At 38.8% G+C, this 26061-nt stretch overlaps 1 pseudogene; it reads right to left on the bottom strand.

Moving 5' to 3' along the window:
- Positions 1-233: 233 nt before the first annotated feature.
- Positions 234-1490, bottom strand: LOC121485424 (annotated as a pseudogene).
- Between the last annotated feature and the right edge of the window lie 24571 nt (positions 1491-26061).

Raw genomic sequence — 26061 nt, 5'->3', positions numbered from 1 at the left:
AGGAGGTCTGACTCGAAACAGGCTGTGGGGAGGTCCAGGTGAACCTCACCTCCAAATTGTGAAAATAGTGACACTCCCACAATTCCTGTGGATACTCTCACTCCAGAGCATACTGTTCACTTAAGTAGACTCGAGTGGGGAGGCTGAGGTGCCACCTGCGCAGTAGGCCTTTGTCTGTAGTGCCCTCAGTCACGGGCAGGCCTGCTTCTCAGATTTCTCCCCCTGCACAATCCTCAAGACTGTTTGCTAGTTGAGTCTTTGCTTTTTTGGCTACTTGATGGTTTTGAGGAGTTAGCCATGATCCACGGGTGTTCAAGTACATCTCTGAGAGTTGGCCTTTGGCTAGGATTATGTTTCAATAGTCTTGAAATGAGATCCCTGGCTCCCTCTGGCAGGAAGTCAGGGAATGTGAATTCAACCCATGATATTCATTTGTAGGTCTCTTGGTAGGTGCTTGCCTCAAAAGGAGGCTTCCCAACTAGAAATTCATAACAAAGAACCCCAAGGCTCCAGAGATCCACCTTCTCATCATGCATTTGGCCTTCAATCATCTCTGGGGGCCAGTAATCCAGGGTGCCATGCAGGGTGGTTCTCCTAGAGGATGGAGCATGTACTGAACACCCAAAATCTGCAATCTTAAGCTCTCCAGCTGATCCAAGGAGTAGGTTCTCTGGCTTAATGTCTCTGTGAATGACTCTCTTTGAGTGACAACAGTAAGACAGGGCATCTACCAACTCTGTGATATAAGTAGCAGTTCTCTGCTCATCAAACTTTGACAGTTTCTGAAGTTCTCTGTAGACAGCTCCAAGAGGTGCATATCCTAGAATTAGGTAAACTCTGGTAGCATCATGGAAATAACCATACAGCCAAAGAATATTTGGATGCCTAAGGTGGGACTGTATTTCTACTCTTCTCAGCTGATGCTCAACTCCTGCTTTCTCCAGCTGAGCTTTAAATAATACTTTAATAGCCAAGATAAACTTGCGTTGTTTTTCCCTTGCCAAGTAAACTTTACCAAACTTTCCTTTACCCACTGGACGACCAATTTCAAAATCTTCCAAAGCCCATTGCCTTTTTTTTTTTTTGATTCTTCATTTTTTCTGTTTTGTTGCCAGTTCCTTTTCAGAATTATTTCCAGGGGCTGATGATGAGGGTTGCTCACTTTTTTGGGTATTATTCAGTGACCTAGAGACAGGACGAGGGACACCAGTTGCCTGCAATTGCTTCTGCTTCAGATTCTGAGCCAGTTTATGGCTGGAGATGAGCTTTTGGGTTTGTGGAGGAACTCTCTGGGAAGAATTTGAAGGACAAAAGACCCACTGGGCCTGGCCACTATTTGCAGATGACAGATTCTGTGAAGGAACTTGCTGAGTCGCCACAACACGTTTTGGACCATCACCAAGTGCAATTGTAGTCTTAACAGGCCCTGCAATGCAGTTTTCTTTAGATTTGTCCATGATGCCCGTCAGCTGCCTCCGACCCAAGCCCTGCCAGTGAATTTAATGCAACTTTTTCACAAAGCAAGATAGGTATGGTATGTCCTCTGAGATACTTCTCAACTCACTCCTTCCATTGAAATGACTGATTACTTCCCCTATACCTCTCAATAGTTGGTTCTTCAGGTCACCCACAAGACACACATCATGACTTAAAAACCCAAATACTGACTTACCACAAATGTAACTTGGATTTTTTTTTCTGTTGCAACAATACTGTATTTGCAATAAATAAAGTCAGAAGGAAAGAAAATCTTGTTTTCATTACAGAGAGTGTTTCCCCCACAGTCAGGAAGTGGTTATCAAGTTGGTTCATCAAGAATTGTCATTGAACAAAATGAATTGTAGGCGAGGAAACAAATCTGTAAAGCATAGCACAATTGGCCGTCTGCCAGTTACTACAGAAATAGCCTCTTTGTACAGTACTTCAACTTATCTAAAATAAGTTTTATTTAAATGAATCTTAATACATTACAGGGCATTGTAAGCATGGAAGGGAGCACCAAATTAACCTGTTTGTTAATTTATTTGGCAGCAGGCACTATTACTAGCTAATGATCAGTTCCAATGTCATAAGATTTGATGCATTCTGTCCAAGTGTGATTTCCTAGACAGAAATTCTACCTGTTGAAGGTCATGCACCTGGATGAGAAAGCAGAGCAGAGGCTCTGCTTCCCTGCCAAAGGGTTAGGTCTCCTAACTCTGCCTACTTTACTTTAGGTCACTAGGGATTCTCTAACCTAATTTTCTACCCGAGTTCTCTGGATAGTTCACTTGGTAACTACCAACTCCCCTGTCCTGTCTTCACTCCCTGGTGTCACAGAGAATGGCTCAAATACATGTTCTCTTTTATGAGCAGGGACCTCTGCAGAAGAAGTCAGAGAGTCTTTGGTCTTAGGACTTTGAACTTGACTAAAATGACAATAAACGAGCTATCTTTAAGGCTGGGCATTGCCAGATGACCACTTCTTTACTTTATATATGCAAATCATTTTAGACCCAGAATGAAGGCCTAATTTTACCATTTATTCATCAGTTTCATTTAAACAGCCAAATGTTCCAAATCTTAGATTTTTAAAAAATCTCATGAAAGGCAGAAGCAATATTATTTATTGTAAAAATTATGTTCCATTTATCATTAGATTTTTTACTAGTAAAGAAATATTAAAATATTGGCAAACTATTCTATTCATTCAACAAATCTGTCTTGAAGACTTATCATGAGCTAGGCTGCATTCTGGATTCTTTAAATGCAAAGACTGTGCCCTAAAAAGAACTCACAATCTATTAGAGGCAGTATAAGCCAGAAAATATGTTATGGAGTAATAACTACTATGGTAGAATAAATATGAGAACACTGAGAAGGGACCTTAAATAAGTTTCTCCTGAGTTTCTATCTTGTGACATGGTCTCCTGAATATTTTACATATATTATCTCACTGTTGAAAGATCTCACATCATTAAGGAATAACAGCTATTTTCAAAGCAGTTCAGGCCTTAAGAAAAATATTTCCATGCACTCATATAGAATATGCATAAGCAATTTAGAATTAGGTGATCCATGTAAGAATATATACTTACTCTTTGTCCAAATGATGAATGGTAAATGGGTAGGTAGAGAGATAGAGAGAGCTGGAGACAAAGAATTTGAGAAAGGGGTTGCTGACAACTCTGGGTAATGTAATAGCTAGAGCATTTTTATTTACATAAAAAGTATGTATGCCCCTCCCCTCATAAATAATGGTATTTATCTAAAAATAAAGAGAGACCAAGCCAAGTAGAGACTAGTTAAAAAGAAAAAAAACAAGGTAAATTTGTCTGGGTAAACAATCTGTTTCCACCTGTCCTTCACAGTCTACCATTAAAATACATTATTATCTACTCATAACATATGAGGATGCTGGGCCTCTGAATATTACATGATTTATCTAAACTGACTCTCAGGACCAGAACTGGAATGTGATCACAGGTTGTCTGACCTAACTACCTATAATTTCCCTTGGTCTATGAAACTGTTAAAGCCAAGATTATATTGGAAAAAGACAATTAAGGGTACCCTGGGAATAAGTCAGAAAAAAATATTCACCTGCAGCAGAGATGAGATAGACAAAAACCCCCAAATTGCTGCATTTCTGTTGGCTTCCTTTTGTGTGCCCATTTCTGGGCATATATTTGGTATTATAAAAACTGTTGATGCTATAACATAGAATTAATGAGACTGAAATGATAAAGTCTGGAAACAAAAAGAGATGGATTTCATTTAATACTAGCATGTGAAAATCTATAAAAAATAAAAGTGGCAAGTTTTTTAAAACCAAGTTTATGCAATAAGCAAAAGAAAAAATATTTTTCACATTCTACGGATTGTAGCACATTCTTTATGAGTAATCATGTAAATGTAAAATCACTCCATTTTTCCCCTCTGTTCCCTATCTTACAATCCCTTACATTGATTTTATAATCACTTTCTAATTGCTAGTTTTCTTTAATTGACTGGTGAAATAACTAGTAAACTCAGCCCTTGTAGTGAAAGTCTTTAAAATTAGGAACTCTCTTCCCCTGGTAATGACATGATGTCAATTCAGACTTCTGAATTTTTGAGTTGTTGGCACAATAGTTGCTTGCTTTGTAATCTTTGTCAATAAGACAGCTCTTAACTTTCAATTAAAAAAATCTCTGACATCTTCCAAAGTATCTCCATAAGCTCCACATAGCTTGTGGATTATTTCCAAGATCCCTGCATTGGTATACAATTTTTGCCTTCTGTTGTATATTACCTTGTTTTTCCATTCAAAATGTAATTTCCTTGCAGAGAAGCAAAAGTCTTGAATAATCACTTGAAGGTGAGTAGTTTGACTAATTGTAATTATGTAGTATTGGGAGAGAAAAAACAAACAAACAGAAATTGAAATTTGGCTTCCTGTTTCCCAGACTAGGAATTTCCATATTTCAAGAAAGCCTTTTTACTTATTTGCTAGAATAGCTGACCAGGTCTTCAGAAAATGTGAATTACTAAAAAGATTTCTAGGATAGAAACTTGCAGCCTAAATTGAACTTCTCTCTCTCTCCTTGGATGGATTGAATTTAAGAGGTCTCCCCTTCTAATGGTCTTGGAAATACTGAGTACAGGGCTTCCTAGGTGTGTGCCTTTAGTAGGTTGTTTAGATTTCAACTTAAACTGAGATATGCTTTGTGCTATTACTGCTCTCTGAAAGTCTTAGGTAATAATATCAAGGGCCTTTTAGTGCCTGATATGTGGAGACTGGAGGGTAAGTAAGATCTCATATCAACCTCCGAAGAAGAGAGTGGGAGATCTTTGGGGGTGGAACATTCAACTTCACCATACCTGGGAAGAAAAGACACTAGCTCTGAGGTTGCAGTTCATATACAGTGAATAGCTGAACTCACCTACAACCCAGAAGAGCACTGCAGCTCCAAAGGTGATGTGATGTGAGCCAACCGTTGGCACACCTTGAGGTAAATCTTAGGGTACATAGAAGTGGTTAAATAATGAACAGTTTGGACATCTTTCTGATGTGTTTCTTAAGCTCTTACTGCAAGAGCTTCAGATGCCACTCTTGTGTTGAGGTAGGTGAATTGTCTCCAGGACCTCTTTGAGGATAGCTACAGAGGATGCACAGTGTGATCAACTCCCAGTGACTCTAATGGAGGCTGTCATGGTGGTCATGACTACACCTGGAAGGGCAACATCCAGGCTGAATAGATCCTCCATTCAAAAATGGAAAGATGATTCATCAAGGACTTTGCAATCGCTGTATAAATTTAGGGCCTTTATATATATCAGGAATTAATTGGGACAAGGGTTTGTCCATAAGACACTGGAATCTGTTAGAAATTTTCTAACTACATGCTCTTATAACAAGAAGAATACTAAGCAAAGAAGAGTAAAAGATACTTAAAGAACCTAGGCCAAATTTGGTATCAAGGATAGCAGTTGTTGTATATAAAAGTAACACTTAGCTCTCATTCTCTTGGGAATTAGAAGGGTGAGGGGGGGGAGATACATGTAGGGTATCATAACCTTTATGTTAACCACAAAGTAAGGGCAATAACAAAAAAAATAACAGTTTAGCAAATATGCATGTTTCTCTAACACTTAATTCCAAGTGCATGGCAAATGAGAAACTTGACTTTCATGAATGGCCTTCTAAGATATGAAGGAAACAATAATTTTTGAGAAGTTGCAATCAGTGGGAATAAAGGGATTAAGAGTTATCTGGTTGAAAATTGGAGGAGACTATATGTCCTTTTTCTAATTCCCATCTACTTAAGTTTGCAATTCTGATAACCAAATACAATCAATATATACTTCAGGGAATAATCATAAAATAATTTTACTCTGATTAATCAATTAGTATGTCAATTAGAGACCTAAGTTTTAATAATTCAGAGCTCACAGTTTCTGTAGGAGTATGTGTTACTAAATCATATGGAATGTCCCTAACCCAAATATTATTTTATATATTTTGATGCGTGTGTGTGTGTGTGTGTGTGTGTGTGTGTATTTATATTGGTGTGAATCTTAGAAGATGGATAAATGAATTTTTAAAAGGCAGGTAGGTATGGATGAAAAAAAGAAGTGATTGAATGAGATCATACCACACAATGGCCTAGTTTAACTTCTGATGCTAGTAAATAAAATATATTTGAAATATCTGGGAAACCAGCCAGATAAAAAAATATTGAATATATTTTCAAGGGTTTTTTTTCCCCTTTTTTAAAGGTTAGTTTGAGGCTTATAACAAAACATCCACACAGAATAGGAAAAAAATCAATCAATCATATAGATGCTGTGTCTCTGGGATGCAAAGCATCTGGCCATGGCTGAATGACTAATTTTCACATCTCCTCCCTCTTGAAACATTTTACTCAATATTTGAAATCATGCAGATAAGGCTGAACTGATAAATTCCATAGGATTGCAACATAACCAAATGAAGGAAGAGATAATGTCAGCAAAAACATTTTGTAAATGGCAAACAGCCATATAAAGAGGGTTGTTTTTAATTAATGATCCTCTTTGCATTAACCATAAGCAGTAATAGAAACTAGGCACAGTTTTATTGGCAGCTTTCTAATAGATTCCATTCCTCTGTTCCGTGCTTACCTGCTGGCCCCATGGAAATGAAAACAAGGAAAAATGCTGAAGATGAGACTGTCAGGCTGTTCCTGCCTTACAGGACTCCTACATTTCTATAATAGCAGCATTGGAAACAGGCTTCCTTTGTGCTATGTTTATTGAACAATTTTTGAGTACAGTAGTTCGAAGCCTGAGGTTTGGGATCAAACAGAACAGAAGTCGTCTCTTCTCAAACGTGAGACCCAAGACAGGCTATTTAACTTCCCTAAGCTTTAGCTCTTCCCCTGTAAAATGTGGAGGTGGGGGGATCAGTTGTTATCATGTATCCTCCGTAGGGTGCTGTGCTAGAGCTTTTGTATGTGAATGCTGTTCTTCAGTAGTGAAGTGGAGCTCTACAAAGCCCTCTGCGCCTTGAAGGCACACAGAGTCCTGTTATCCACACAACAATGATTTCATTACTTTCAAATATGGGGGGGGGGGGGGGGTAACTCTATTCAATACCTTTGCTGTTTCTTAAAATAGACTAAATCAAGCAACATATAAACAATTTTAAATTTAAGGGAAAAAAATATTCAAGGGAAGAATTCCTGTTCTGCTTTCAGGTCCATTTCTCCAAACGTCAGAGGAAATTATGGCAGAGCAAAAGGAGTAGGAAGGGAGCAAATCCATACATCTAGTACCTTGAAAGTGTCCACCTGAAAAATAGAGAGTCAGCAGTGTTCTGGGAATTCCATCAATATGGCCGTGTGTCTAGCTGCCAGGTGTCCTTTCCATTTCCCAGGGCTCAGGCTCTCCACCTCTCACACAGACATCATTCATTCTGCCTCCTTGCCTCAGGCTGTGGATGACTGCAGCTAATACACCACACCACCCCCCACTGTGGTTACTTGCAAGTTCCCTTGAGGCACATTCTTGGTCCCTGCCTCACTCCTGAAGGCTTCCAGTGGGACAGGAAAATCCACCTCTATCTCCACCTGTCCTTCATGGGTTTCATATGACAAAAGAAATACTTAATGATACATCAGAGGCCTTGCTTTTGGATTACATCATCCCTCTCCCAGCTTCCCAACACTACTCTTCATACTCCTACAACTGGGGGTGACTGTGGGCCACCTCTAAAGAACAGAAGGCATTCTCCAAGAAAACTTGCAGTCTTGAATGTGCACCTAAGATTTCCCTTAATTTGAATGCAAGTATTTTAGGGAAAGTGATAGATAGCAAGGCAGATAGAGTAAATAGTTATAGACCTAGATCTAGAGCTGTACAGATGTGGATATATGGCTATAGATACTAAGTACGGTTATGGCTAAAGTTTCGATTGTTTTCTGCCTTGCCAGTTATGAGCTAAGTCAGGGTGAAGAAGGCTGCTATGTGGATGAAGTGAGGGCATAGTGGCCTTTTCAACATGGTGCTGGGGTGGTTCTCTACATGCAGGCACGGAAACTTCATTCTTGTAGCCCAAAAGCTCTCTAGACTCACAAGAAACTGGGTTCACTGTTATACTGTTAATGTATTACTCTGACTAGATAAACCTTGGAAATAAGGTGCAGTGGCTACATGTTGAGGGCTACATGTTGAGGTCTATCACTAAGTGATACATGAAGGTGCATGGTAAGGAAACCACCAAGAGAATATTTGCCATAAAAATATTTGCACCAAGCCAATATATCCTGTTGTAGTTTACCCTTGTACTCTAAGGATACCTGTATCTCAAGGACATGCTTGCTGCCTCAGTGTGAGACGACTCTGATGAGTCATTTTAGTTCCAGGACACGTCCTCTGCTCTATATGGTTCTTCTGTAAACTAGAGCTGGCCCCTGTATATTCCATTTGGTTTTCATATATATCTGTCTTTGTTACTCTAGTCAACATGTATCCATCTTTTTCCCTTGTCCTTAACATTTTGTTCACTTTGAAACTGTATGTTAAAACAAGGAACATACACATTCATCACTCAAACCTGTGGCTCTCCACAGATTTCATCATAGAGTTTAAGAATCGATTATGATTGCACTAGTTAACCTGATTAGTGGGACTATTTTCATTACAAATACTTGGACTTTTAACCTCTTAACTTGGTAGGCAAATTTGAGCAAAATGATTTGTGTATTTTCTATTCTCCTTGGGAAATGAGAGCATGTTGGGAGATAGGACCATGGTGATGGCAATCTATGAAAAACAAAATAACCCAAATGTCAATGAAATACAGAGATTCTGAAAACAAAGGGTAGTTAAGATATTTACTCAAGGTCAGGAAGCATATTTATTGTAGAGCCAAGAATAGAATATCACCTAACTCCTTGGCCAGAGTCCTATGCAATACATCTCCCTGGTCAATATTTCTTATCTTGCCATGAAGGACAGTAGACAAACCTGTTAAACATAACAAATGTGGGTCCTGGTGCCTTGGCTGTTTACTTGAATTTACTTTCATCCTTAAAATCTCCTTGTCAATCCATTCTCAGGAGTACATCAGTCTTAAGGTTTTTGCTCCTTAAACTTCTATATATTTATGAAGTTAAAGGAAATAAAGGCAGGCAGATCTCATCTTACAAGTTTATTACATGTATGAAATTTTATGTAATTTCTATCCCACCCCCAAGGCACAGTTCAAATACTGAACAATTATTATTATTTTCTCTTCAAAATACCCAAATTAATTATTCTATTCTCCATAATCCCATAATTCTTATATTTATTTTCATTATCTGTGTCTTTATCGAGTTTCTTTGAACACAGGTGATTTTTCTTATTCATATCCAAATCCCTAGTTCTTAGTAATTTCTTGTCATAAGTATGACATTAATACACCCTAAGAGAAAAATGTCTATATATACTTTTAATATTTTTATTCTAGTTTCCATTATATTTCCAAAGAAGCATCATAGCAGACAGAAATGGAAATCCAGTGATGCAGCCCATAATAAATAGCACACTGAAGGCTTTCCAGTGTTCACTTCATGTGCCATTTGCTGTTGTAATTGTACATCAGGGAAGGAAAATCCCCCGGCTCTCCCAGTGGTAGGGTAGAAGGAGCTGGGGAGGGGGCATAGCAGAGGAAGGCAGAAGGCCTCTATGCCTTAACTGTTTATTCATAACAGATGGGGTAGAATGAATTATTCACTGGCTACCCGTTGTTTTTTCCCGGAAATACAAAAAAAAAAAAATTCATAAGATTCGGAGGAAAAGATGAGATGGAGGGAGTGGAAAGGGCTTCACACAGTTACCAAAATTTCAGGATTGAGACTCACTGGCAGGGTCAACATGTGCTTAACTTACTTCCAGGATTTTCAGGACAACTCCAGAACCACATGGACACCACTGGGTAGGTTCTTGGTGCTTTTGCGGACTTGAGGGAGCTGTTATGTGGAAATAAATTGTGACTCATGTCTGGAGAGGGAGCTAGAAGAGGTTGTCAATATCTAGCAGCAGGTCTGAGAGGTGAATGCAGAACTGAGGCAGGGGACAAACCAAGAGATCAAAAGTAGATTGCCAGCCTGAGTTCTACAGAAGAGAGTAATTTGGAACATGAAAGCGCACAAAGTTGGATGCATAGTTGTTAGTCTGTGTGTTGATCTGTTTATCTGTGTATGTGGGCAAGCTTTGTATACATACATGTGAGTATATATGTTAGGACATGTTAAAATGATTTTAAAAGACAGTTAGGTGTGAAAAAGAAACTTTAACACTTTGAGAAGGGACAGTCTCCATTCCCAAGGGTCCAGATAACCACAAAATGTGGTAGGAAGTAAGAAGCTTTTATGGAATAAAGAATAAGGAATGGGGGGTGAGGAGGAAATCCCAGGTGGCTCAGTGGTTTAGCACCGCCTTCAGCCCATGGTGTGATCCTGGAGACCTGGGATTTTTTTTTTGTTTTTTTTTTTTTTTTTGGAGACCTGGGATTGAGTCCCACATCAGGCTCCCTGCATGGAGCCTGCTTCTCCCTCTGCCTCTGTCTCTCTCTCTCTGTTTCTCAAGAATAAATAAATAAATCTTTTTTAAAAAGAGAATAAGGAACGGGGAAGAGAAAAATAGAAAATGAATAAGGAATAGGAAGTGAGCATAAGAAAATGAATAAGGAACAGGAAGTGAGTATAGAACCAAAGGTGGCTTGGCATTTGAGGACTGGATGACTGGCATTACTTTGTTTCTGGTCAAGCAGAGCAGATATCTACAGAGACACCAAAGTTACTGATCTGGTACCTCTGGCAGGAGTGGCTCGGCTCCATCGTGGGCCCAGAAAGTTATTTCAACATTCATTCTTGAAGGCTTTCCTGACTCCCCAGGCAATTCTTTGCTCCTCAGCAGTGTTCCCATTGCACTGTATAAATCACATGAAAATTATTTTATTTATTTATTTATTTATTTATTTATTTATTTATTTATTTAAGAGAGAGAGAACGATGGCACACCGCTCCCCCCCCGCCCCCCGGAGGGGGAGAGGAAGATACAGACTCCCTCCTTGCCGCTTGATCCCAGGAGCCCAAGATCATGACTTGAGTCGAAGTCAGATGCTTAACTGACTAAGCCACTCAGGTGCTCCCACATAAAAACCATTTTCTTATTGTTTGTTTGTCTCTTTCTTTTCCCCTGGGGTTTGAGGAAAGACTTGTGTTTTTCATTCTTATACCCATGGTCTTAGTCCTAATACGTGTAAATGCAGGAACCACATTTCATATAATACCAACTGTCAACAGATGGTTTAGGGGCTTAGGAGCACAGTCTACTTTTTCTTGTATTCAAAACTATAATTCACATAGTTGGGACATTTGGGAGATCTTACAGGATTAGAAAATCCTTGTTCCTAAATCTGAGACTGTAGAGAAGAATGAGAAGTCCCAGCTGCCATGTGTGCATATCTGTGAACCCAGAGCCACATCCCTATGCTCTTCGTACTTTATAAGGAATCAAAAATTACAAATTCTAGTGCTGCCTCTGTCACTAGGTAATGAAACCTAGGTAATGAAATTTGATCAGCCATGAAGCCTTAATCTCTAAGGTCTTCCCCAGCTCCAAAGTTATTTGCTGAGGCAATTTCTGCTTCTGCTTTGACAGAATATCTGATTCAGGCCAGCTTTCCTGCTGAGGAGATCTATAAAGACTGAATAAAACTTTTAAGAAAGAGCTGTTTGAAGAAAAATGGGACAGCAATGAAGGCAGTCAAGAGGTTAAGGTAAAAGATCTGGAAAGAAGGAAGGAAGTTGCCCCCACTATTCGTCACCATTTTCCCTGTCTAGCTATTTGCTGGTTCATGAATAGAGCAACAATCAGACTGAGCAGAAACTGGTGTTTTGGCACCATGAAGGTGTTGGCAGCCATAAGATCAGGAGCTAAAAAAGCATTAAGGACTTGAGAGGTCATGGTCCCCAAGAAAAGATAACCTCAAAGAAATGAACTCGATATTATACATATGATGATATCCTACATCATATTCTTCCTCAAGGTATTTGCCTAATTTTGAGCTACAAGGGGCAAGAGTGGATATTAGATAATACAACTGAATAATAATACAAAACGTGGTATAACATCATTTGTATGATGCAGCTAAAGCTATTCTTAGAGGAAAATTTATATCCTTAAAATGCATATAATAGAAAAGAAGAAAATCTGAAAATTATGTAAATGTCCATCTTAAGCTGTTATGAAAAGAATGGCAAATTAAATCTGAAGAAAGTAGAAGAAAATGATACAGATAATAATAGAATTAAATGAAAGAGAAACAAGTATATAGCAGAAAAAAATTAACTAAATCCAGAGTTGGTTCTTGAAAAGAACAATAAAATGAGTAAACCTTAGTAAAATAGGTTAAGGAAAAAACGAGAGAGTAGGAACAAATTATAAATACTAGTAATAAAAGTAGTACATAATTACAAACCTTATGTACATTAAAAATATGAGATTATGCTATAACTATATGGTAGTACATTTGAAATTTAAAAAAAGTTTCTTGAAAAACATAATATCAAAACTGACACAAGAAATCTGTACTATACATATACTATGTCTATATATAATATATATATCCTCAATCTAACACCTTCCAACAACAACAAAAAGTTCTGGGCTCAGATAGCATCTGTAGCAAATTAATTATCACGTAGACAAAGTACAATATTTAACAGAATAGAGAACGATGTATGGTTATTTAGGAGAACACTGACAATAAAGGGCAACCAGGTATCTATATTGTAAAATTAGAATCTTGATCTCTACCTCATATAACACAAAAATATCATTTTTCAGTGGCTTGAAGAATAAAATATGAAAGGTAAAGCAATAAAATTTCTAGAAAAAAGACAGAAGAATATCTTCTTTATTTTGAGATAAGCAAAGTTTTCTTAGAGCATAGCAAGCACTAACTCTAAAGAAAAAGATTGTTAAATGCAATGCTATTGGAGTCAAGTTCATCTGTTCATCAAAAAACATAATTAAGAGAATGAAATGGCAAGTCATAGAATGGCAGAAGGTATTTGTAATATGCATATCCTAAAAAGGCTTTGTATCTGAAGTATAAAAGAACTCTTATAGATAAATAAGAAAAAATAAACAATTTCAAAAGAGTTGCTAAAATTTTCTCACACAGCTGGTAGGGATGAATATTGGTGTAATTACTCTGGGAAACTATCACTACCTATTAATGCTGAATTTATGAATAACCTATGCCTCAGCAACTCTACCCCTTGTACTATGAGATCCAAAAGACCAAAGAGATGTGAGTAAGCAGGTTCCTAGCAGCATTAGTTGTATTGGCCAACATCTAGAAACAATTCCACTTCTATAAACAGCAAAATAGTTAAAGTGTGAAATATTCATATAATGGAATATTCTATAGCAATGATAATGAATAAATTACCACCATACAAGCAATGTTTAAATCTTACCAACATAACATCAAACAAAAGAAGACACCAAAAAGTACACAGTATATAATTCTGATTATAACATTCCAAAGCAGGCAAAACTAATGCATGGAATAAAAGTGAACAGTAGTGGTTTCCTTTGTGGGGAAACAATTACTGGGACAGATGATGAGAGAGGCTGGTAGCAGTCTGGTAAGCTTTATTTATTGATTTACTGTACTTATTTAATAAAAACTCACTGATGTAGTAAACTTAGGATTGTGCATGTTTTTCTACAGAAATCTTAAGTTTCACTTTCTTTTTTTTTAAGTAGGTTCCATGACCAGTGTGGAATCCAACATGGGACTTGAACTGACAACTCTGAGATCAAGACCTGATCTGCAATCAAAAGTCAGATGCTTAACAAATGAGCCACCTAGGCATTCCTTAAATTTCACTTTTAAAAAATGATTTTATTTATTTATTTATTTTTTAAGATTTTATTTATATTCATGAGAGACTCAGAGAGAGAGGCAGAAATATAGGCAGAGGGAGTAGCAGGCTCCATAAAGGGAGCCTGATGTGGGACTCGATCCTAGGACTCTGGGATCATGCCCTGAGCCAAAGGCAGACGCTCAACCACTGAACCACCCAGATGTCCCTTAAAAAATGATTGTAAAGAATGATTTCATGTTGTTTTTCTATTTAATAATATATACAACCAAACTCAAGAAGTTGGAAAAGAGGGATGAGGGAAGTAAATTGGCATTCAGCTTCTGAAAGCACCAGAAGGCTCTAGGACTGATCACCTGGCAGTCCAGGATTTGCATAGTTTATGCCAATGTGTATTTGAACAAGTGGAGAGAGAGCAGCCGGGCAGGCCACCCAGTGTAGATAGAGTATAAGGTTATATTTTGAGGTCATGGAAGTTTCACTAACGACCCTTCTTTCCTCAAGGAAGCTTAGTTCCCAATAACTGGTTACAATCCCTAAAAGTTCATACCAGGAGGTTAAAATAGTTATGAAATATGGGTCTGAGGATTCTTAACTCTAAAGAACAAACTCTAAATGGTTACCAGAGGGGGGGCGGGGTGGAAGACAGGTGAAATAGGTGATGGGACTTATTGAGGGCACTTGCCGTGATGAGCACCAAGTGATGTATGGAAGTGCTGAATCACTTTATTGCATATTTGAAACTAATATTACACTGGATATTAACTGGCTGGAATTTAAATAAAAACCTAAAAAAGTGGGTCTGAAGTTTCCAGTAGAATTTTCTAATTTTGTTTGTTCTTTTATTTGCATGAAAATCTTTGAATACTCTGTCATTGTAAAAACTGAGTTTCTTTTTTGCATGGATGATCCACAAGTAAAAAATATTCTCAGAGGATAAGACTTAATAATTTCTTAAAATAGTGTTTGTGGGTCTCTTTAAATCAGGCTTCATATTCTCCAAGGACCAGAAGACATTTTTTTCACCTATAGAAGGACTGTCTCCAGACTGCTGAAGCTAATATAAAATTAAGCTACCCAAGAATACTATTTCCTTAACTATCATCATCAATTATCATGTTAGCCTAGGTAAAAAGTCAGCAAAATATTCTCCAAGGAGCAAATTCTGGCCAGTGTCAGTTTTTGTAAATAAGGTTTTATTGAAAAACAACCATGTCTATTTGTTTACATATCATCTGTGATACTTTCAAGGTATCGCATCAGCACTGAATAGTTGAAATAGAGACCATTTTAAGTCCATAAAGCCTAAAATATTTACTATCTGTTCCTCTACATAACAGATTTGCCACTGGCCTAGATTTATGTGTTACCTTTTTATCTCAGGAGAAAGAATAGTCCCATGAGAATAAAATTTAAAATATGAACTTTTAAAAAATGTTGGCATCAATTAAGTTGAGATAGCTATCAGAAAAGTCTAGACAGAGCAAAGAGCATAGAATCAGGCCCTTGTGCATGTGGAGAGCAAGCAAACCCAGCAACCATTCTTGATTTGGAAAAAAGGTGGTACCTTCGTAGTTTAAAAAAAAAAAAAAAGTCTTATTGGATAGAATAGAAGTGTTTCAAAGGGTATGGTTTTCTTCTTGCCCTAAATGGTATATTGAACATGACAACTAAGTGAGATATATGATCCTTAATTGAATCTTGGATTTAAAAAAATGGGTAAGGGATGTTATTGAGATGAATCTAGAAAGGTTAATATGGGCTATAGGCTATGTAATAATATAAAATCAAGGCTAAATTTACCAAGTTGATAATTGTTGTGTAGTTTTATAAGAAGTCCCTGTTCTTAGAGAATACTTGTTGAAATCTGTATTTCATGAACTGAAAGTTCATGATTATCTGCAACTGACATTAAAATAGATCATCAAATAATCAGAGAGTGAAAGAGAAATTGAATGTGACAAAATGCTAACAATTAGTGAATCAGAGTAAATGACATATGGGTGTTGATTGTACTATTCTTGCAAATTTTCTGTAGGTTTGACATTTTTCAAAATAGACCATCAGAAGAAAATCTTTTAAAAATAGACATTGAAAGATAGCTCCAATATTTCAGAAAAGAGTGAGAGAGCAAAGACAAAAAACCCTAATTTTTTTACTGGGAAGCTAAATTTGTTATCAGCAAATTTATTTGGATATTCACACATGATCATATTTCTATCTCTCTCCATCTTTTTTTTCTTTTAACTAAGTTTTAACTCAGGCTTCACTGCATCCCCAATTGCTTCATCTGATTTCCTGAATACAAGAAAAAATTATCTTAAATATTTTCCCCAGGAAAACATTATACATGTCACACATGAATCTACCTAAAGTGCTCATTATAGCCATATCCCTCAAATAAATATTTATTTTAGTTACATCTCTGTTTTAAAGTCTTTTGAGGGGATGCCTGGGTGGCTCAGCAGTTAAGCGTTTGCCTTTGACTCAGGGCATGATCCCGGAATCCTAAGATCAAGTCTCACATCGGCCTTCCTGCATAGAGCCTGCTTCTACTTCTGCCTGTGTCTCTGCCTCTCTCTCTGTGTCTCTCATGAATAAGTAAAATCTTAAAAAAAAAAAAAAAGTCTTTTGGGGATTTGTCACATTATGTGACACAAAAGAAAAGATTTACACACCAGATCCAAAGGAATCTTCAACACATGTCCCTCATTGCTTCTCAGAAATATAATGCCATGTAACCTTGGAAGACTGACACATTTAGAGAATTTAGAGAATTACCAAGGGGAATACAGCTAAGTCTGGCATCAGAATATATGTTGTTGCCAACTGCTGACAGATATTCCACATAGGGTTCAGATACTGTGACTTTGGTATGAATCTTGAAGTGTATTTGAAAGCCTATAGTTTTGAGAAAAAGAGGATTTTTCCCAATGTCTTTCAAAGCAATCCTTACATGTTGGTGTGTCCACTTATAAAGAGAAATGTATTCACCAGCCTCTCAGATGTCAATCATTCTGTTAGAGGAGGGCCCACTGCCCAGGTCGCTCAGACCTCACTTAGGTTGTTAAAGATAAAAAACAGGTGTACCTGGATGGCTCAGTTGATTGAGCATCTGACTCTTGATTTCAGCTCAGGTCATCGTCTCAAAGTTGTAGCTTCTGATTCGGGCTCTGAGCTGGGCATAGAGCCTGCTTGCGATTCTCTTTCTCCCTCTCCCTCTGTCCCTCCACAACCCCACGCCCCCTTTAAAAAAAAAAACACTCTAAAAAAAAACATAAAATAATACAGGCCAAAATGAGTTCTTACTGGAGAAAGAGGAGCATTGGCAGAGAAGTTTTAAGTGGAGCTGAGTGAGTGTAAAAGCCCTGTGAGCATCTAATAAGGCTACGACTGATAGGTTGCTTAAACACACCAGGGAGCCAATACATCAGAAAGACAAATTCTAGCCTGCCCCTGGTATGATTATAGCATGGGCAAATGGGGCCACAGAGTCAAAACATTAAACTAGCACCACAATAAAAAAAAAGTCAATGGTGTTGTGTTATTTCACAGCTCCTGTTCATGCTCCAAATGTGAAGTGAGCAATAATCCTAATGACAAACATTATTTTAATGAAGTGGTTGGCAATGTGTATCCTTTCTGGGTTAAAATAATGAGAGCATTTCAAGGCGATTTACTTCTTTTTAAGACAAAGGAAAGAATCTTTGATCTTAAATATGAAGTTTGTGGATTTGTTTTAAACCTCCAGAAATTATCTAGATAAGATCTAAGTTGTTTGGATGTAGGTAGATAGAATAATTATAAAAGATGCCATCTGAACTCCTGCTCATTTGCCAGCTCCACTGTGGGATGAATAAATCATGTTTTTTGGTGGCTCAGAGCTAATTCAAACAAGCCAAAAAATTATGTGGCTTCTTCAAAGTCGACATAGATGTCAGAATAACAATATCAGTCTTATTGAAGACTCGGTAAATCAGGTTGTGGGCACTAATTAAAAGGAAGCCATAGAAAATCATCATTTAAGTTTCCTTCCCTACTTCTTCAGTCATAACGTCTAAGTTCAAAACACTTCCTACCTCCCAATGCCCCTTCTTTTTTTAAAGAGCTTCCAAATCATAGATACTGTTTTTGACTTATATGGATAGGCAATGAGATTAGGAAATTAGTCTCAAAGTCTTGGGAAGTACAAAATGCAAGATACAAGTGAAGTCATTATTTGCTTTTCCAAAGTGAATCCTCAAGAACAATTATCACCTCAATCAAAGAAATAAATTTGAAATTCTAAAACCTGCATCAGAAGCCACCTACCTCTGAATGGCAGACTTTGTCAGCATCCAATGAAAGCACATACAGACCAAAGTCTATTTAGAATTGCTTGCCCTGGATAAATCTCTACCCCAAGCTAATTGTCCTCATTATTGGAGAGGAAATGAGAACTACTAAAAAAAGCAAGACTCCAGGGGTGGGCTGAGTGGCTGACTTCCTTAACAAAATAGTCTCTGTTTTGTTTAAAGCTCAAGCTCAAGGCAAAGGCTTGATTCTGATGATTTACCATATCAATAGCCTTGACTGCAGAATTCACCTATTCAGGATATTCATACCCCATTCACCAAACCCTGTCCTATCTAGCTTGGATCCTGTACAGAACAGGCACTCATGACATGTTTAGAGAAATTATGGAAGGTGAGAAAGTGGGAGTGAATGTGTGAGTGAATAAGGAAATAAATGCTGAACTGATATGTAATACAGTGGCTTGAGAAAAATCATTCACATCAACAAGTATCAGGACTTCGTTATAAAAATCTAAGGACTGTATAGCCATTTGTAAAGGGAGGTTAATTGTGGGTGGTATATAAAAAAATACATATATTGTGTCTAGACATCAGAAAGACAAAGCCTAGAAAGCTGTGTCTATCACTGTTGTCAGTTCAGACAGTGCCAGGAGCTGAACTGAAGAATTTTCATGACCTCCCATCATGAAAAATTTGGTTTGCATGACTAACTTATCTCACGAGGTCAGATCGCTGCCCTTGACTTCTGAAGGAGATGCCATGTTCGCCAAGCTCTAAATGGGTGGTAGGGAGGCTACTCAAATCAGAGAATGACCAAAAACCCTTCCCCTACATTCCTATTCGTGTTTGTTCTGGGTTGGTTTGTTTCTTGTTTGTTTGTTGTTTGTCTGTTTGTTTTACAGAGTCTTTCACTCCTTGGGTAGGCTGCTTTCTCATCAGATATGGTGTTGATGTTTTTGTCCAAAATATTTTATGAAGGTCTCCCATAATACTTCTGTGCAGCAATTTGCATTTTTCAGCCTGAGAGTTGTCTGATTTATTTTTCTTTGCTTGGTGTTTTGGGTTTCTTCTGTTTTATTGTCACACAGCACCTACACTATCTGGTAAGTCTCTTTAGAAAAGCCACAGAATCATCAGCATTTTCTTTTAGGGAACATACTGGTGATTGATTGAATATGGTTTTCTATGCAGTTGGGAACAGCAGAGAGAAGATTGAAGAATCCATACCTGAAGCTGCCACCTAATAGTTTTGGCCATGACTGATGACTTAAACTCTGAATCTCCTTCACCCTAAATGGTTGAGGGAGAGGAGGAGAGAGAAGGAGCATGAAGAGAAGGTGGAGGCTCCTTTCCAGCCTTACTCATTTTCAGGAACTATTATGGGGATCAACTAAACTGTGAAAGGATTTTGAAAACCAGAAAAAGGCCCTACCAGTCTTGATGGGTTTGCTGTAAATTTCCAGGCCTTACTCATTCCCAGCCATCCATGTCCTCCCCCGTGCTGGTGCCTACGGCTGACCTTTTTTTTTTTTTTTTTTTTTTTTTGATGTTTGGTCTATACAGATAACTGAAATTCCTCCCAAATTTACTTTGTCAGGCAGAAGGTCTGTAGCTTCTGAATTGGTCTATGTTCTTATTTGGGGACTGAAGTGGGACCTGGGAGAGGTGACCTACCCTTGGGGCACTTCAGATAGCTCTTAATTGAGCGTGGTGGGAGAAACTCACCTGGATGTTTGGGTCAATACTTTTGTGGTAACAGAAAGACTTTATTTCAAGGAAGCTTTTGACAAGTGACCCATACCCACAAAGGACCACGTGGCTTTTTTCCTCTCCAAGTACAAGTGGATAAGAACCTCAGCTCATAAATGTCCACAGCCATGTCCCCACTGCATGAAGACATCATTCTGAGGGAAAGAAGCTGCCTGCAGAGAGAGTATATGGGACAGACTGAGAAAGAGTGGACTGGGGGTAGCATTACCTCTGTGTTTTTCCATTTAGTTTCACTGTTTAAAAAAAAAAAAAAAAAGCAGGTTTGATTTGGGCTTCTGTTATTTGCAACCAAGAAGCCTGGCTGGTGGAACATTTAAGTTTGCAACACTTAAGAATGGAGAGAGAGCACGTGGGTGGCTCAATCAGTTAAGCCTTAAGCTCAGGTCAAGATCCTGGGGTCCTGGGATAGAGCCCCGCATCCAGCTCCCTGCTCAGCCAGGAGTCTGCTTCTCCTTTTGTCTCTCCCTCTTCCCTGGGTTATGCTCTCTCTCTCTCTTTCTCACTTACTCTCTCAAATAAATAGAATCTTTTTTAAAAAATAATAATAATAAAAGAATAGAAGGCTAACTGACCTCTCTCTTGTGCTCACAATCCAGATGCAATCCATCAGCAAATTGCATTGGCTCCTTCCTCAGTGGATGTTCAGGACCCCAGCACTTCTCACTACTTTGAGAACTACCCCATATTTCTCGTCCCTGTCATCCCCTGGATTTTTGCCCCCTACCTGTTTCTACCCGTACTCCATTACGCTCTCCTCACCATGGCTAGAGTGAGCTTTCTAAAATAGTCATTTCTTGGGACACCTGGGTGGCTCAGCAGTTGGGCAGCTACCTTCAGCTCAGGTCATGATCCTGGGATCTGGGACTCCAGATGAAGTGAAAACCTGTGAAACCCCTGAAGTGAAAGCCTGTGAAACCCCTGAAGTGAAACCTCCCTGTGAAAACCCTGCTTCTCCCTCTGCCTATGTCTTTGCCTCTCTCTCTCTCTCTCTGTCTCTCATGAATAAATAAATAAATCTTAAAAAAAAAGAATTAACTAAAAAACTAATTAAATAGTCATTTCTCCAATCAAAATGCACCAATGACTTTTCATCTCACTCAGAATAAAATCCGAAGTCCTTATCATGACCTCTAAAGCTCTTCATAACTTAGCTTCTTCTGATCCTCTGACTTCATCTCCATTATTCTGTCTCATACTCTCTGCACTTTATCCATACCAGCCTCTTTAATGTTCCTAGAATACACTGAATAACCCCCCCACCCCCCGCTTATAGCCTAAGTGACCTCTGTAGGGTAGGCTTTTCTCCCAGACAGCTGCACACCTTACCCCTACCGTTCAGTTAGATCTCTGCTCCCATGTTACCTTACCAGAGAGGCCTTCACTGCCCATCCCAACTAAAATAACATAATCCCAATATCCCCTGCCACCATTTCAAACTCTACTCTCTTTACCCTGCTTCATTGTTTTATAACACTTACCACCATCTATCATATTAAACACAAACTTGTTTATTGTCTTTCTCCCACTGAAAAATTTGTGAACACAGGAACCTCAGCCATTCTGCTCACTGCTGGATCATCAGCATATGGAACAGCTCTAGGAGGATTCTATGAATGCACTGCACAATGCAAATGTATGGGTGGGTGAGCAAATACCTGTCCTCATTCCACAGATGAGTCAATCTAAAGGTAACTGGCTTAGGAAAGCAAGCAGGTGCAATCAGACATCCATCAGCTATTGCCCAGCCATCCTCCCGACTGGCCCTGGGGAACCTAGTCACTTTGTGGACAGCAGGAGTGATTCGGCTCTCAGGAGGTCTGTCCAAAGAGGATACTGGCACTAAGGCCACCAGCCTACCCAAGTGACAGTAATGACTGGAATAGTAACGATCAGAAGAGCCAATATCCCTGATTGAGCACTTTTTTTTTTTTTTTATGTCAGGCCTTTTTCCAGTGCTTTGCTTTTGTTAACTTATTTTATGGCAACAACAGCCCAGGGAGAAAGGCCCTGTTACTATACCTATCTACTGTTAGGAAATTCAGTTGCAAGCGGGCTAAATAACTTGCCCAAAGTCACAAAACTACTCAGTTGCATAGCAGGGGTTTGAACAATGACACGTGGGTTCACAAAACTGGGTCATTAACCACACTGCCACTGGCGTGCAACTTTTTTTTTAAAGATTTTATTTATTTATTCATGAGAGAGGCAGAGACATTGGCAGAGGGAGAAGCAGGTTCCCTGTGGGGAGCTCTATTGGGGACTCTACCCCAGGACCCCGAGATCATGACCTCAGCCAAAGACAGATGCTCAACCACTGAGCCATCCAGCTGCTCTGGAGTGCAAATGTTCTTTACCATGACTTATGGTTTGAAATGTAGTTCTCATTACCTCTTAGCACCCGCGTGCATGCCGCGCACGCACACACACACACGCACACACTATAATTAAAGTAAAAGCTTCACAAAACGATACATATGCTCTCATGGATTATGACAAGCGATACAAAAAGCAGTGCAACAGAACCCGTGTGAGGACGTCTCCACGCCTCATCAGCCCTCCTTCACCTCCAATCCTGCTTTTAAACATGTTCCAGGGGTGAATGACCCTTAAATCCCCGTGGGCTCAGAATGAAGGGACTATTGGACAGTTCACTCTGTAAGGAAAAGGACAAGTCCAGGAGGACCTGCCTAGAGAGAGAGAGGAGGAAATATGAAAAAAAAAAAAAATAGGATAGAGAAATGCAGCTCACCTACTCCACCATTTGCCTAAGTCTGTCCCCATCCTGCACATTGGAGAACCTGCACATTGGCATGCCTCAGAACCAGAAGTGAGCCACTGTTGTAAATACAAAGGTTGCTGCTGAGGCTTGTTACCATCCTGCCAGGTGGACTGCAGCCCGCTCCCTCTCTGCCATCCGCAGGGTGACGTTATCACAAACTGTGGTTCCTGCCGGGACAGGAGGTTTCAGCTACTTTGCGTCATATCAGTTAACTAATTCTGGTTTTGTCCTGCTGTACTTAGCATTCCTACTAGGTCTTTTAAATATCTTAACTATCTTTTTAATCTCTCATATGTGTGTCTTAAACACTTTATAGATGGACACTTTTAAAATAACTAAATAAATGATGAACACCTAAATAGAGTAACCATTTGTTTTTTAAAACAACCCTTGGCTTTCACTAGTATAGTCACTGTGTTCCCAAAGGTAGTTTAAAGGTTCTTTTTTGGATGTTCTAGAAAAAAAAAAAAGATTAGTCCAGGTATTTTTAAAAATTTTTATTTATGCATGAGAGGCACAAGCAGAGGGAGAAGCAGGCTTCCTGCAGGGAGCTTGACATGGGACCTGATCCTGGACTCCAGGATCACACCCTGAGCTGAAGGCAGATGTTCAACTACTGAGCCACCCAGGCGTCCCCGGGTATTTCTTGATTTTGTTCTTTTTTAAAAAAAAGATTTTATTTATTTATTCATGAGAGACACACACACACACACAGAGAGAGAGAGAGAGGTAGAGACATAGGCAGAGAGAGAAGCAGGCTTCACTCAGGGAGCCTGATGTGGGACTTGATCCCAGGACTCTGGGATCCTGCCCTGGACCAAAGGCAACACTCAACTGCTGAGCCACTTAGGCGTCCCCTATTTCTTTATTTTGAAGTCACACTTTTGATGTGGACGGCCACGGACTAGCTAGAGTTACTATACCAAACCAAGCTCGGACTTGCATCCCTCATTTACTCCTAAGGCTCGGGAGCCCAAAGGGTAAATAGTTGGTTGACGCTTGAGAAAGGGCTTGAGCAATGGTTTCCAGGAGCTCGCTTTTACGTGGTCGCCCACATAATACAATTGATATAATGTGTTCTAGCCTGGTGGTAAAGTTAAATACGGGTCTGTGCTATTCTTACTGGTCTGTTAATCATATCCATTGTCCTTTTGAAAGTGTATGCACCTAGAATAGCATGTTTATCTATTAACTAGGACCCTCCTGTGTCAGTAGGGTCTGTCATGCATGTGGGTATTCCTTTATTTTTGTTCTGCTTGTGCTATATAATACCGTAAGAACCCTGAATAAAGTTGACACTGCTTGGACAACATCCACTGTGTCCCTCCTGTCCCCATCTCTTTTCTTTTATTTTCCTCATCCCCTTACCCTCAGAACCCTGATCGTGTTGCTGCAAAGCACGCAACAATTTGAATGACAGCTGTAAATGAAAATATTGGGATATACTAGTAGTCTTTAGAATTCACCTTCTTAAAGCTTGGCCCCCAAAATTAAATCTACTTGGAAAAGTTTTATCTATTTGTATCTATGGCTTTTGACCCATTTTCAGCTGATTTCATAAAAGCATTATGAGGGCTTCCAGAAACCCCAAATCCTGATTTTAGATACCATTCACAAGTACTATTTTGTGCTGCCTCACCTTTTTCTTTTTTCCTAACACTTCACCACCCACTTTAAATTCCCAGGGGACCTTCTTAGAAAAGCAGTCCAGCCTGATCCCCAGCTCACAGCTTGCCTCTGAGTTTACTAGCACCCTGAGAATCCAGTCCCGAGTTTAACCTGATTTCTTTTGTAAATATGTAAAGTCTCTTGGAAAGATTATTCGAAAGCTCTAGAATTAGCTCTTAGGTTATTCTTCCAAAGTAGATCTTAGAGTGCACAGTGAAAACTTTAAACAGCTTTGTTGCAATTCATCTTTGAGCAAAAATGTGTGGTCTTGGAAAGAATGAAGCTTATAACATCCTAAGATCAGAGTTCATATCCCAGAGCTACTGCTTATAAGCCATGTGAGCCATGGCAAGTTCTTCGGGTGTTGTGAGCCTTTTGTGTCTCATCTAGAAAATGGAAGACAAAAATACCTACTTTACCATGGTGGCAGATATTAGCAATATTGCATGTCAGGTACCTGCCAGGAGGCACACATAGACAGTAGGGTGTAGCCTGGTGGTGCAGAGCACAGGTTCTATAACAAGTCCAAGTTGAACACTTTGTCCACTGCTTAATGATGTGGTTCCTTGAGTAGGTTATTTTTTTAAGATTTATTTATTCATTTTGGAGAGAGAGAGTGCAGGGGGAGGGGCAGAAGGAGAGAGAATCTCAGACAGATGCCCCACAGACCACAGAACTGGGGCAATGGGGGAGGAGGGGTGTCTCGATCTCATGACCCTGAGATCACCACCTTAGCCAAAATCAACAGTCAGTCCTCAACCAACTGAACTACCAGGCACTCCTTGAATAAGTTATGTCACCCCTTTGTACCTCTATGTCTTCAACTATAAAATGAAGATTAAAACAATAAAAGCATCTAGATACCAGAGCTTTCATTATGAGGATTCAAAACATTTTTAAACAACCAAAACATTTTTTAAAAATTGTGTCATATAGTAAACGTTAAATAAATGCTAGCTATTAGTTCTAATAATTAATAATACATATCCCTTGATATGCTCCAGGGATAACTTCAAGGATTTGAATATTTTCTTCAAAACATAGAAATTGGATTTTTTCCCCGCCCCAAATAGGCATCAGAAAGGAAAACACTGAAGGAAAAATTCTTCTGCATCTTGTTTATGTGTTTGTTTCCTGAACATAAGGCCATTAAAATCATTTAAGCTTATAGAACGTTAAAACATATATTAGGCCAAAGGAAATGCTGATGCTGAAAACATTTGCTTCCTTTATGTTGCTGGTTAAATAAAAGGAGCGCTTCCCTTGGCCAGTGAAATATGCTTTCTCAGAGAACTTGGGCAAGATTTATTACCCAAATGCCCTGGAATGTTGCCTCTGCATAAATCTAGTGTATCCTAGGGGCATAACTGACAGCAGGAAAAAACGTTTTAGCAAAAGCTGAGCTTAACATGTACTTTACCTTGTGATTAATAATTTAACTAGTCTCCCAATTTTTTCCCCAATTTTTGAAAAACGTGAGAAGAAAAGTTTTATTGTGGGTATGACAAGGTGTAGTTAAGCATGAGTTAAAGCCAAAAATATATTCGCCTTTTGGTAGTGATGACAATGTCCTAGGTTAACTGAGTTAGGACAACTAGGGAAAATTTTTCATATTTGTTTACTTCCATCACCATAGTATACATTTAGGATTTTAAAAAAA

The sequence above is a fragment of the Vulpes lagopus genome, chromosome 2 (assembly GCF_018345385.1).
Source record: "Vulpes lagopus strain Blue_001 chromosome 2, ASM1834538v1, whole genome shotgun sequence".
NCBI classification, from domain to species: domain Eukaryota; kingdom Metazoa; phylum Chordata; class Mammalia; order Carnivora; family Canidae; genus Vulpes; species Vulpes lagopus.
Note: the sequence above shows the minus strand (reverse complement) of the source record. Positions and strands in the feature narration are given on the sequence as shown.